The sequence below is a fragment of the Perissodus microlepis genome, chromosome 15, assembly GCF_051167445.1.
Source record: "Perissodus microlepis isolate ML-2025 ecotype Zambia chromosome 15, ASM5116744v1, whole genome shotgun sequence".
Classification (NCBI taxonomy): domain Eukaryota; kingdom Metazoa; phylum Chordata; class Actinopteri; order Cichliformes; family Cichlidae; genus Perissodus; species Perissodus microlepis.
The window spans coordinates 38,807,996-38,819,368 of record NC_140475.1 but is presented as its reverse complement, the minus strand read 5'-3'; positions in this window follow the sequence as shown (position 1 = coordinate 38,819,368).

The following is an 11,373-nucleotide window of genomic DNA, read 5'->3' as shown; positions in this document are numbered from 1 at the left end:
CCCCTCTCTTTCTCTCGACTCTCACCCTCTCACCCCCCCACCCCCCCCTCTCTCTCTTGGCTATTTGTGTAAAAAATTTAATCCTTGTCGGCTTCATTGTAATTAATTGGGTTGAATGAATAAAACGGTCTCGTTCAAACTGCACTAACCAGAAACGAGGTGCAGAGTTCTGAGTCGCCTCACAAATAAAGCACCAAACTGCTCCTGCCTTATAGATCTTATGGGTGCATGTTGAAGAGACTGCCCACATTAACAAAACACATATCATTGGAACATCTGCGCTGCTGCTGATGTGTAGTCACGGACTCGTTCTTATACAGCGCTTTTCTACTGTCCTGGAGTTACTCAAAGCGCTGTATACAACACGCCGCACCAGCACGCCGCACCAGCACGCTATGCTTTGTCAGTGCTTTAACTAACATACACTCATACACACTTCATACTCCGATGGATGCATCGGAGAGCAAGTGGGGGTTTGGATATTTGGCATGCAGACTGGGGAAGCCAGGAATCAAACTGCCAACCTTTCGATCAGCAGATGACCTGCTCTACCTCCTGAGCTACACCCCAAATGAAAACTACGTGTTAAAGGGTGAGGAGTAATTATAATTTTATATATATTGTGCTGATACATACCAAAGCAGTCAGGTAAAGAAAATAGAGAAAATAACCTCAGTGACCAAATAATTCTACAATGTGGAGGAAGAACTCAGGGAGTCATCCTCAGTGACTGGCTAGGAGCCCAAACCTGTGTAAGTGTGACGGGTCCTGGTCTGTGATCCAGAGTTCATGTGTTTCCAGTTACGTTTCTGTTTTGGTTATTAGTAGTTGTGTGACCCCTTTATATTTATATTGGTGTTCTCAGGTCTTCTTCTTCGTTTTGTCATTTAGTCTTTAGGTTTCTGTTATCACATTATCATCTCTGTGATCCACGTTCCAAGTTTATTCAGCCTGTCTTCATGTTAGTTTTGTCTCTTTGCTTGATGTCCCAGTCAGTCATGTTCTCGTGTCTGTTTCTCCGCGGTCCCAGAGTCAAGCTTGTGTCGCTCAGTCTTCATCTCGCCCTTTTTAGCGTATTTCCTGTTTTATTTTGACAGTCTCGTTCATGTGTACAGTGTGTTTAGTTTTACTTCCCCTGCTGCCCTTCCTCTCATTATCCTGCGTATACTTTAGTCCTCAGTCTCCATCTGCTCGTTGTCTCTTTGTACCTGTTTGCTTTTGTTTCCCAACTTCCAGAGTTTTTGCATTTTCTTCTGTATTTACTTTGAGTTTCTAAGTGCAATAATAAAGAATAAAGATGAAGGTAATTCCCTTCTCTCGGAGTCCTGTGTTTGGGTCCTGACTTGATGCCTCACAACGGTTCATGACAGTAAAGCCGTGAAGGAGCGAGGAGCTGTGGCACCCAGTGAAGGCTGACTTTAATTTTATGTGGTCGGTGCGTTTGGAAGAGAAAAGCCCTTCTAGGTGGGTGGAGAGCAGTGTGGAGCCAAGGTAGGAGAGCAAAAAATTGATTGGCTGAATGTAATTTATTTACAATAAAAACAGTCCTGGCCAGGGGGCAACAAGAACTCAAATATAACAATATAAAAATAAAATTCTAAAAATCCATCAGCGAGTAGCCAGAATCTGCACAAATTGTTAAAAACACTAAAAGTCCAATAAAGTCCCTGTAAAATACTAAAGCAGCAGCGTCCCCACACGTCCTCTGCAGTCCTGCACTTCAGTGCCGAACTCTCCAGGTGGGCACAGCCCTCAACTCTGCCCACCGCTGTTCTTCGTTTGACAGCAGTCGTTAACGTTTGTTCAGCAGAGACCCAAACGCTCCCTTGCTACAGATTGCACAGGTTTCACAATAAAAGCATGCAATAAACTATAAGAACTAAAAACACACTTAAGAACATAATCAAAAGATTAAAACTTATAAAACACTGCGACTCATGCAAAGGGAGTGAACTTCAAACAAACCTCTCTTCCACAGGATGACATTTATGTTTATTATCTTGCCAAAACTATTCACTCACACATCCAAATCATCAAATTCAGGTGTTCCAAGCACTTACGTGGCCTGCAGGCATGCAGACTGCTTCTATAAACATTTGTGAAAGAACGGATCGCTCGCAGGAGCTCAATTAATTCCAGCATAGCGCCGTGATAGGATTACAGGACTTGCACAAGTCCAATCACGAAATTTCATCAGTAGTAACAGGCAGCTATTAGTGATATTATTACAAAGTGGAAGCGACTGGGAATGACAGGAACTCAGGAGGTAGGCATATAAAATCAAAGCATCAGCTGAGCCGTTCTGTGGCTCATGGGTCGCAAAGGTCACCAAGTTTCTGCAGAGTCAATCGCAACAGACCTCCAAACTTAGCGTGGCCTTCAGATTAGCTGAAGAACAGCGCGTGGAGAGATTCATGGGATGGGATTGGCCAAGCAGCTGTATCCAAGCCTTCCATCAACAAGTGCAATACCAAGCATAAGATGAACTGTTGTACAGCAGACTGCTGCTGGACATTAGAGCAGCACAGAGGTGTTCTCTGGAGTTACGGATCACAGACACCCTCTTGAAGGTTTTTGGCAATCCAATAGAAAAATCGTTTTGGTGATTGCCAGGAGGACGGTATTTGTCCAATTGCATTGTGCCAAGTGTAATGTTTGATGTTTGGGGGATTATGGTGTGGGATTGTTGTTAGGAGTTGTCAGTGTTGGGGAGTAACAGAGTACATGTGCCGCTGTTACGTATTTAAAATACAAAATATGAGTAACTGTATTCTGTTACAGTTACCGTTTAAAAAGGTGGTATTTAGAATACAGTTACTTTGTTGAAGGGATTACACGGCGGACTTTTCCAGTTTCATATGTTCGGCTATGCTCTCTCTATCATTGGTAATTCCACGCTGGTGGAAACCCAAACAAAACACGCATTAAGAGGCTCAAATGTCTGTGTCTCAATCTCGCGTCTCATAATGATGTGAAGAAATATTTTTAAAATGATTTAATATGAAGGCAACAGGCAGAGTGTTACAGGCATCGCCCTAAAGCATGCAGCCTGATGGGCAGTGTAGTCCGTGCTGCAGGGAGAATGGACCGCCGTACCCGTGATGTGTCTGTGAGGAGGGAGAAAAAGGAAAAGTAGGAGTTGTCACCGAGCAGAAACGAGAGCTGGAAGCATGTAAATATAATAATAACCACTGCAGCCAAGAAGAGTGCCTGACGAGCCCAGCTGTAAGTAAGCTATTAAGACTCGACTGTACGCTGTGTTCCTGTTTTCCTCTGAAACAATGAGCTCCGTTGCAGCAGCCTTTCAACGCCTCTCTCTGTCTCTCACTAGCAAAGTGACCCAGACAACAAAGTAAAGCTAGTTTTCAGCTACAAGCCGACAGGAACCCGACGTATTAGCCAGAGGTCCCTTTACTACGGTTCGGAGCCGCGGACCTGTTTTATATACGCGCGGAATAGTTTCTATACGAGATCGCTGCAAAAAGTGCAGCCTTACCTAATGTCCACCTACTGTTACTCATTCATATTAAGATTTAAACATCTAGCTGGTGTTGGTATAGAGAGTAACCTTCAGTAATAGTAATAAATCACACAGCAATAGGACATTCATGTAGTTGTAAAAAGCATGATAATATATTAAGTAATCCAAAGTATTCAGAATAGTTACTCTCATTGAGTAACGTAACAGAATACATTACAAAATACATTTTAGGGCATGTAATCTGTAATCTGTAGTGGAATACATTTTAAAAGTAACCTTCCCAACGCTGGGAGTTGGGCCCATAAACGCTCTCCTAAAGCACGTGGAAGCTCTTTCTAGAAGAGTTGGAGCTGTGATGCAACTGCTGGGTCAACACTGTTAAGAATGGGATGTCACTCTGGGTCGTATGCTTCTGAAGGCAGACGTGTGAATGCTTTGAACAATATGGTTTATTTTATACACATTTCTATGACCCCTGCATGTTTTTGTCTTTCACTTGTGTTGTGTTTCAGTGAAGTGAGTCTCTGCGCACAGCTGCACTGACTTAAACTGTGACTTCAAAGTGGTCTGTTTGTCCAGCTCCCATCAAGACTCCACGCAGATATTTCAAGGTCATTTCACTGCTTTAGACACATCACATTACCTGATCATAGCTAATGTTTCACTCCAGATGTTGAATCATTAGATGATGGACTAGTATCAGAGTCCTGACCACTTCCACCATCAACCCAAATATCGGATCCCAAATGCAAGTTTGTACTGTTCTCTCTACAGGGACAAATTAGTTATAAAAATACACACATGCACTACTTTACTACGCTTCAGTGTTTGTGTGTTTTCTGTTTGGCTCAGCTTATATTTGGATGTGCTGCCTCAGGCCACTCAGTAGTTTGTCAGGTTATTAATAATATATCAGACATTCATTTAAGACAAAGCACGAGCTTGCTCTGCATGCCGATGCAGTGCATGCTTATAGATGCACAAACCTGGAGCTATTCACACCACAAAGAACAAGGACGCAGTTTGAAATATCACTGCCAGCCTCGCTGTCTGTAACTGAATGAGAGGCTGAGTTCTGTCGCTGATACAAATTAAAGTCACTCATTTAATTAATGGAATTAATTTTTACACATCAGTCTGAGAAGCTGTTAAAACTTTTTAAAAACCTACATGTTCTTGTATTTAACATCTTTCTTTGACAACTGAAAGATGTGACATCTTGAAGCACTGTCCATCCATCCATCCATCCGCTTCTCCTTTTCAGGATGGCGGGAGCCGATCCCAGCTGTGTTAGGGCGAGAGGCGGGGTACACCCTGGACAGGTCGCCAGTCTGTCACAGAGCTACCACATACACAGACACAACCATTCGCGTGTTTCCAATTAACCTATCCCCACTAACTGCATGACTGTGGGAGGAAGCCGGAGTACCCGGGGAGAACTCACGCAAACTCCACACAGAAAGAACCGGCCTGATGGTGGAACTGAACTCAGGACCTTCTTGCTGTGCGGCAACAGTGCAAACCAGCGACTTGAAGCACTGCTTACAGCCTAATCCTCAGAGGTGACAGACTCACATCCATGCCTTCAGTTCAATTTTACATCGATTTATATTCTTTTGTTGAAAAAAATACTGAAGAAATTAATTTTGGCTTCGTGCATCCCACTCTCATGGCAGTCTGTGATATAATCACAGTCTGCATTTTCACCAAGTTGTGTTGCTAGACTTTTGCCTTTTTTTCAGAGCCTTTGTTTTTCTCTGTCATGGTCCCGGGTCATTTGACCCAAATTACATTTTCCAAACTCCCACTGCAAATATGTTCCTGCGTGAAACTGTTCACATTTACATGCTGCATAATCTTGTGGTATAAAATGGTGTTACATTAAGCTCTCATCCCTCTTCAGTTAATATCTCTTTATAACAACACTGACATAAGAACATAAACATAATAAGTAACCGTTTCTTTGCATTCTGCTTATGGCTTTGAGTTCATTTGGAAAAGTTTTAAACCTTTTTCTAAAGTTCTAACTCGAATTTACAAAAAATATTTATAAGATAAAGATCAGACTTGAACATTAAAGAGGTCAGAAGCCTTGTTATGCAGTTGCTAGTTAGTAAAACATTTTGACCAATCACTGACCAGACTGACACTTAAACTGAACCACCTGATTAATGTAGAAATATATAAAATGAATAAAGAAATTTAAAAAAAAAAACCTTGTAGTGCAGTTTATACTTCAGTTTTAGCTCCATCCAACCTCCACCTACACTCTGCCTTCCTCATCCAACACAAACAAACAGAAACAGTCTTATGTCTCGTATCGCACCACAAATTAATTATCTCCGGGTACATATGTGCTCTCATATATACATCAATACACTTTGCTGTGTGTGTATACTGGTAAAGGCAGACATGTTCACACACATCCTCTCATTACCTCGGAGGTTTGTGCTGATGCTTGTCTGTTCCAGCTATTACACCTCGGTGTTAATTTCTTCAGGTGTTTGACAAGCCTCGGAGCTACAGCTTGCTCTTTGTGTAAGTGCTTTTTCTGAACTTCTCCCTATCTCTGCAGATTAGTCAGGGAGCAAATTACCTGCCTGCACAAAAAAAGCACAGTCCTACACATTTTGCTGTGCTTGGTGCACAGATCTCCCTTTGAAGACGGGCCATGTTATTTCCCCTCTCCCTGCAGCAGTCCTGGCATGCAAATCATCACAAAATTACATTAAAAAAAACCTGCGCATGTACTGCGGGTGCTCTTATCAGCGTCTGCACAAACTGCATACAAATCAGGCCAGAATCACACACCACAGCAAAGGTCTCCACTTAAAAGGCTGGCTAATTGCTAATTGAGTAGCAAGGTCTAAAGTGGGCTTGCCTAACAAGAATTAAAATGCGGGGGCGCCTCATGCCTGTGAAGTGTCTCCGGCTTCCTGGTGACATGCCCCAGAGCACAAACACACTGACAAATGCCACTGCCGCAGCAGTAGAGGCTGACGCTTCTTTAGAGCTGTTTAAAAACATTGCCTATATATCACATAATGGATAAAACAGGTGAAATTATTTCTGCTTTGCAGCGACGCTGGCACGCAGTCGTTTCACTGTGGTGTGCATGGACAGGCGCATTTATTGTTAGCTGCATTTACACAACCATGTTTACAACAGACATTTCTATTCCTACATGAAGCCCCCACCCGTCTACATCTTGGAATTAAGCATCTGTTTTATATCCAACTGCTTTAGCACAGGGCGAGATAATGAGACAGTGGGCCCCTGGGCACAGAGATGTAAAACACACCAATCCGCTCCACTTGCAGCTGTTACATGACTTTTTGTCCCTACTATAATAAAATTACTGAATTATGCAAAATATGCTAAGTAAAACGATAAAGACCTCTGCGATATTTCTTGCAATATTTAATCAAAATTTAATTATGTTTTCACAATAATAAATTGTGGTGTTTTAAAGTGCTGTGAAAAAGTATTTGCCCCTTTTGAATATTTGTCACACTGACATGTTTCAGATAATCAAACAAATTTTAATATTAAACAAGATAACCTGAGTAAATACAGAAAAGATGTTGTTTTTAAATGAAAGCGATTAAAGCCTACACTGCCCTAAAAGGAATTGCCCCCTAAACCCAGTAACTGGTTGAGCCACCTTAGATGGCAACAACTGCATTAACTGCCAGTGAGTCTTCCAGACCTCCTTTGTTTTAATTCAGCAGAGTCTGTGGGTTTCCAAGTTTAAGGTCATGCTAAATCACCTAAATTGGATTCGAGTCCAGACAGGACTTGACTAGGCCACCCTAAAACCTTAAGTTTGCTTGTTGAGCCAATCAGAGGAGGACTTGCTGGTATGTTTTAGGACATGGCCTTGCTGCATCACTCAAGTGCACTTGAGCATCAGTTCACCCAGCTGAATATTAGCAGCTGAACATTTTCCTTCTGGATTTTCTGGTACAGAGGAGATTTCGTAGTTCCATCAATTATGTCAAATCGTTCAGGTCCTGAAGAAGTAAAACAGGCCATCACACTGCCACATGTCTCACTGTTGGTATGATGTTCTTTTTATGAAGTTCTGCTTTCATTTTATGCCCAATGTAAACTTGTTGCTGTTGTCTCATTAGTCCCCAAAAGTCTTGGGGATCCTCAAGATGGTTTTTTTGCATTTGTGAGACGAGCCTTTGTGCTCTTTGTGTCCAGCAGGGTTTTCTCCTTGGAACACTTTAGTGGATGCTGATTGTCTTTCTTGTTGTTGAATCATGAACACTGATCATAACTGAAGAGAGTGAGGGCTGCAGCTCATTGGATCATTTCTGGCTTCTTTTTGTGACTTCCTGGATGAGTTGTTGAAGCCTCATTCTAAATGAAATCCTCTCCAGACCGAAATATCTCAATGACTGTTCCTTGAGTTTCTTTGGGTCCTGATGAGATTTGTTGGTTTATTAAACACATTTAGGCATCTTCACTTTGTCTGACAGACAGTAACGGGTCTGGCAGTGGTCTGAGTGTGGCTACTGAAACTAAACTTGGCTTTCCAACAAAATGTGATCACAGTTGAGTTAACAAGAGAGGGCCACTACTGTTCTACTCATGTACGTTTCGTTAGCTTTCTTCACTTAATACGTTAAATCATCATTTAAAAAACACATTTTATATTTACTCAATTTAACTTGTATAATATAATAATAGGAATCTGATATATCTGCTTTTTTGTTTGTTCTTTTAATTTGTTACTTAATAACAATAAGTATCTGATTAACAATAATTATCAACTAACAGACAAGAATGAGTTTGTGTATAGTTTATAACTAGCTAGCATTAGTAGCATTAGTAGCATTAGCACTTCACTAAAAAAAATAATAATATTGATCACTAATATTATATTGTGGTTTCTGAAGCCTCAAAGATTGTCATTATTATTGATACACAATCTATTACCAAATGCAAGAATGCTAACTGCTAAATTTAAAAGGCTGACAATTAGGGAGCCGTTTATTTAGCCCTAGAGACCAGTTCCTAAACAGTTTCTGGCATTAGCTCGGAAATCAATAGCTAAACCCCAAATTAAACAAACCTAGAGACAGCTCAGTGACCACCTGACGATGGGGAAAAGTGTGTATTCTGCACACTTTTGGAGAGTGGTTGCTGTGATTGCCAGCAGTTGCTAGCTTGAAATTGGTTGCAAAGATAAATATACAGTGCTGCACTCAAAATCTCTTTGGAACTGATCCGATCATTTGCAGGTTTTTGTATTTACTAGCAGTTTGCATGGAAGATGCCCATTTGACCGCAAACAGTAGCAAACTGCTCATCCAGTGGAAGTGGAAGAAGTAGGACCCAAACCAGAAGCACAGAGTGTTTGGCCTTAAAGTAAAAACAGCATCTTTTGAAATGTGTTGGTTACAGAACAACATTTACTTAGAAGGCCAATGTTCTCAGTTTGCGGTTTATGTCACACGAGTTTCATTACCGATTGAAGAGCAAATGGCAAGTGTTTGCAGACAAGTTGGAGACTTTCATCCAAATAACAGGCAACTGCAGCATCTACATCAGCCTCTTTGCAACTGATATCACCTGGTGACAGCCAGCAACCACTTGCCAATCAGTCAGGGACAACATGATTTATCCTGCTAAATGAGCTGTCTCTTCATTTCAAAGACTGTGATGTTGTGAGTAGTTGTAGGGAAACAGTTATTTCAACGGTAGCTTGTGTGAGTTGTGTGGTTTATGGTAATCCCACACACCACATGATTAAGTTGAATTATACATTGTAAAGTAACAAAGACGCCTGGAGTTCACAGTGAGTGGACTGTTCCACAAAATGATTTGTTGATTAAAAATGAAGCGCTTTGTTTGCGTGGTCGATGTGCAGTTGTGTTTTGTAATATTGTTGACACACATTTTCATGGGAATTTGAATGAATTCAAAGTTTTGTTTTTTCGATTACACTCTAAAGAATATTTTATGATCGCCACCACTCTTTCTGTCACAGGAGCAGCAAGCTCTGTAGTTTAATATGAGATAATAATTTGATGTAATCCCAACAGTAATGAGAGCAGTACATGGGGTGCAGACTGTATATCAAGGTCATGTTTGCCCAGGGGAGGAACCAGTGCTCTTAGCTCGGAGCAGGCATAGAGCATGATGGGATGCTATATTAAGAAGCTGCTAAAATAACTGCTAACATAACTGTGCATCAGAAAGGGTGTCTGAGACGAAAAGATCAATGCTGCATTCTTCCATCAACGAGCCCAGAAAAAATGCAAATAAACAAGCAGAGCAATGGTAGGTGGTAGGGTTACTATGACTGCAAACTAAAGCAATTTCACCAAAATCCTTTTGGGTCAAATGGTTCATAATGATAAGTGGGACATGTTAAAGTGCAAATGCATTAATTCAGTACAATACTTCCTTTTAGGTTGGGGGACTTCAAAGTTACCTCTGGCTCTTGGTACTGACATTTAATGCACTTAATGGCTTAATTTATAAAATGTACGTTAACATGTTGCAACAATAAGAAATGTAAAAGGGCTGCATTAACACACAGACAGCGAAAAACCACCACTTTTACCCAGAAGACAGATTTCAGGGACCGCTACTTGTATTTTTATATTTTACTTTTATTTTCAGTCTCTGTGTTGGTTTAGGCACTAGAGCTGTTGGTTAGGTTTAAGAATATATCCTCACCTCAGCACCTGGGTCGGCTGATTTGCTGAAACAGGCCGCCATCACATTAAAGGACAATATGTTGTAGAGTTGTGCATGCATGCAGTGCATCAATTCTTCTAACTGCGAGGAAGAGGAGGAGGTAACTCTCATTTAAAAAAAACTACAGACACCTTGCATTGTAATATAATGGTGTTGCCTTCACCCAACAAAGGAGTCAAATTGTATAAAAGTATGAGAAAATGATCCTACTGCTCACTTCATTTGTGACCTCAATAAACACTTTCCTGATGAGTTTATGGCCTCAATATTTTCAAGTCATTTTGAATACATGTTTATTTTGTCAATTTTATACACGTTTGTCACGTCACTACCACACTGAGCACGCAGCGTCCCTCAGTTTCCTTAAGCATATGTCCAGAGTTTCAAAGCTCACCTTGAGGTTTCACAAACAGGACTTTTCTTTCAGTCTGTGTTCAATAAACATGACTGACAGTTTAACAGTAGCAGCAACACAGCCTGTAATCCATACAGTTTGCAACCACTGAAGATAATGATATGAATGAAAGGCCCAAAGGTCCAGGTGCTTCTCTTTTAGATCCGAATGTCCCTCAACAATTACCAATGTTGTTCATGCAAAAAGCACAAAAATCCCAGTGCACATATTCAAGAAATGCTCGGATCAATTTGATTTATTAGCTCAGTTCTATAGTTTCTGTGGCTTAAAGATGGGTCTCTGTATTGTTTGGTGAATGGACTCATAAGTTTGCTGCTCCGTTCTCCTGTCTGTACTGCTTCCCTTGTGTTGATGCCACTTTATTACAATCACAGTAACAGTAATTTTATTTTTCAGCAGTTGAAATGATCAGCTTGTTGGGTGAAGGCAACCCCATTATATTACAATGCAAGGCTTCTGTAGTTGAAATGATAAACTTTAGGGGTGCAAGTTCCCTAAAATACAAAACATAAACAACATGGGCTTTTCCAACTACTGCGGTTCTGATGTCCACTTTTCCCACGTGAGTCATGTGCCATGTTTTCTAAATTGTATTACCTGTGATTGAATATTTTGACACCCATCTGCGTGCATCGCCCCCTCCCTGCCTTAATGTTGCATGCATTGGCGGTCCAAAGCAAGAAAGAGACGCTCTGACCTTTCATGTCACAGATATACCTGGATGTTCTCTACATTGCAACAATAAACAAAATATACAAAT